Source organism: Malus sylvestris, chromosome 6 (assembly GCF_916048215.2).
Source record: "Malus sylvestris chromosome 6, drMalSylv7.2, whole genome shotgun sequence".
Classification (NCBI taxonomy): domain Eukaryota; kingdom Viridiplantae; phylum Streptophyta; class Magnoliopsida; order Rosales; family Rosaceae; genus Malus; species Malus sylvestris.
This window is the reverse complement of record NC_062265.1, coordinates 22,218,455-22,222,260: the sequence shown is the minus strand read 5'-3', so window position 1 is coordinate 22,222,260 and position 3,806 is coordinate 22,218,455.

Here is a 3,806-nt window from a genome sequence, read left to right as displayed (position 1 = left end):
GAACTTGACTTCCACTTCCCACTTGTTGATAGGGGTTAACCATATGGGGGTTCCCTTGGTATGTCCTTGCTTCAGCGGAGGCGTGGTTGTAAGCTTGTGCCATCACCTCAGAGTAAGTCTTCCCAGTGTTGGCATTGATCATGTACTTGAAGAAACAATCACGTAGGCCTGCCGTGAAGGCCTTGAGGGCGGTCTTGTCATCTGCCTCAGCGTAGCGAGAATACTCATGGCTGAAGTAACCAGCATACTCTCGTAGTAACTCGTTCGGCTTCTGGCGAATAATGTACAAGTCATCTGTAGAATACAAGCGATCGGTCTGGAAGATGTGTTGAGAAACAAACAGTTTCCTCAGTTCCTCAAATGAGTCTACTGTCTCAAGTGGAAGACGGCAATACCAGTTTAAAGCTCAGCCATAGCAGGTGGAGGAGAAGAGAAGACATCTCTCTTCGTCGATATGCATCTGATATGCCATGGTGGACTCAAAGAGGTTAAGGTGTTCAATTGGGTCATCCCTTCCAGTATATAGTTGTAAACCAAGCTTTTGTTTTGTCTTCGCTTGAAGGGGGTGTCGAGGCTCCTCCTTATGAGAGGGCCATGCTTGGGTTGGTTCCAGTCAGGTATCTCAGCCTGACGTTCGGCCTTCAACTTGTTTACTTCTTCAAGGAGCTGCAAGACAAGGGGGTCCTGAGTGAAGCCATGTACCACTGGAATTTTCTTTCGTAAATCTCCATCGCCTCTTGGAAGTAAGAAAATTTGAGCAAGGACGTGTGGTTTTTTCTTGTACTCGCCGTACTGACTTTTAAGACGAGTATGTCAGAATACCTCAGAGTCTCATGTACCTTCATGTTCCTCTAGGACCTGTTGTTCCTTCTCTAGATTGGTAGTGAGCCTGGGTCGTGGGAGGGGACCGAGTTTTTCAGAAATCCTTGGGTTATTGATCTTCGAGCATATGTGGAGGGGATTCTCTTGACGTTGCTTTAGGAAATCTCGACAGTCACGATAAATGGCTTTCGATCCTTCCAACCCTTATGCAATAAGGTGTCTTCCTCTACTTCTCCTGCTTTGGGTCGAAACATCTGGGTTGAGAGAAGTCTCATGTTGATCAATGTTTTGATGATTAGCTCACTCCTCATCAGGGATACCCATGTCAAAGGGAGGTGACCCTCCGTGTTGGGGTTACCCAGATGATGGTTAATGTCCATAAAGGCAACGAGCTCACGTGTTTGAGTACGCATAGTTTCATGGAGCATCTTAAAGAGCTTCTCATATTGCTCCTGGACTCATATTGCTCCTGGAGGACCTCATTCTTCATTGCTATCATGTGGTTCTGAGCTTCTAGCTCATCGACTTTAGCTTGAAGAGCAACCCTTTTTCCTTCCTTCTTTCGTTGCTTCGCACTAGGTGCAAGAGGGGTGTCATTCTGTGTGCTGTGGCTTCCTTCACTCCCCATGTTGGAAAGGGATGCCTGGTCAAAAGAGAGTGTACGAATGGTGGAAACCAACTTGGCAAAGCTGAAGAGAGTGGGAATAAGTGTCGTTCCCACAGACGACGGCAAATGTTGATGCACAAAATCGGTAAAGACTTTGGTACAACAGAAAGTGTTAAGTTTATAACCTTCGCTAGATTGCTTCGGTCACTAATGTGGATAAGTATGTGAATGGATATGGACAGGGAAGCAAACATAAGATGTATGTGGTTCACCCAGATTGGCTACGTCTACGAAGTAGAGGAGTTCTCATTAATTGTGAAGGGTTTACACAAGTACATAGGTTCAAGCTCTCCTTTAGTGAGTACTAGTGAATGATTTAGTACAAATGACATTTGGAAATATTGTGAGAATGATCTCTAATTATAGAAGAGAGTTTCTAGTTTCATTCTGACATTGACACGTGTTGTGTTGTGATTGGCTTCTGATGTTGACACGTGTTGCGCTATGATTGGCTTCTGATGTCAACACGTGTCGCGCTGTGATTGGCCTCCTGGTTGGAGGGAAACTCTTCTGGGTCTTTGACGGTATAACGTTGATCGGTGCTCAGTAGTTTCGGGATTGGTCAAGTATGGTACAAACACCATTCTCCATGCCTTTTATAACTGTCCTGAAGGTATTATACTCAGAAGGAAGTCATTTTAATGCCAAAATCACAATATCATCATCTTTAAATGTAACACCGGTTGCAGAAAGATGATCTCTAACATCTTTAATCCTTTGTAAATATGTAGAAACTGAATTTGACCCTTTCTTAATGTTCTGCAAATCAGTTTTTAACTGAAATATACTGGCTTTTGTAACAGTGGAGAATCTATCCTTTAAGTTTATCCACATATCATTAGAATTTAAACACCCAATCACACAAGACATAGCAGTCGGAGACACTGTAGCAATAATAAGTTGCATTAATGCACGGTCATGCATTTTCCAAATCTGAAAATCATCAATTTCAACATCTTCAACAGTAGCATCATCATCAAACCGTTTAGGACACTGCCAAGTACCATCCACAAAGCCTAAGATGCCATGGCTTTCAAGAAGCAATCGAATTTGATATTGCCAAACAAGATAGTTCGTATCATCAAGCTTTACAGTAACAGAAGTAAAGACATTTGTAATAAGATTTGTAATCGGAGACTGAACTATGTTCAATTGTGTAGCCGTTACCATTTTTGTTTTCTTGGAGAAATTGAGAAAATTAGGGTTCTAAAAGAAAAATTCAGGAGATTTCAGAAGAAGAGATCACAATAAAAACAAGATTCAGAGAGAGAGCACATAGTCAAGATGCAAAGTTTCAATCATACATTTCATCGAGCAGATAATGAGCATGCTTATAAACGATTTTGGAGATCAATATCGACAATGGAGACAAAGCGCAATTCCAAGAAAACAACACAGAACACCAAATTAGGACTCCAAGCTGCGAGAATCAAGAGCGGAAGCAGTCGGAATCCTCAGGACCGAATAACGGCCGGCGAAGATACCATGTAAAGCAACAGAATTTGAAGAACAACAATTGCGGTTTCTGTATATTCTAGAAAGAGAGAGAAATTTAGAGAAAGAAGAACAACTGAATTGTTCTCTTTGTATTGAACGAATCTTACAGCTCAAAGTACTAGTATATATATATGAACAAGTTTCCTTATACACTAAGTAAACTACTACTAACAAACTTAACAAACTCATTTATCTTCTTGTTGACACTTGGCACCATTTAGAGGCTCTACATTTTTACACACTGGTGCTCAATCAAGTCAGTTTGATGGGTTAGGTGTTAGTATGGTAGTGGCATATTTGTGTACCGCTCAACGATCAAGTGATTGTAACACCCATCTCGTTCCAATGACTCATGTTGCACAGGATCTTCAGCATGGTCATGAGCATAATAGATACGTGTTCTTGAGTTGTTTATCATGTCCTGCTCGTATTCATCGACGGCATCATAATCATACTCATCTTCCACAATCATGTTGTGGAGGATGATACACGTCATCATGATGGATCGAAGATCCTCGACAACAAATATTTTAGTAGCAGCCCTAAAAATCGCTTAACGAGCTTGCAGGATACCAAAACAACGCTCCACATCCTTCCTACACCCCTCTTGACATTTTGTGAAGTGTTTTTCTTTTTCACTTTGTGGATGTGTCACTGTTTTGACAAACGTTGACCACTTTAGATAAATGTCGTTTGCTAGGTAGTATGCTCATTCGTATTTATGGTCATTCACCTAATATGCGACTCTCATTGCTTTTCCTTGCAGAACCTCGTTGAGCACTGGAGATTAAGCCAGAACATTGAGGTTATTTTGAGCTTC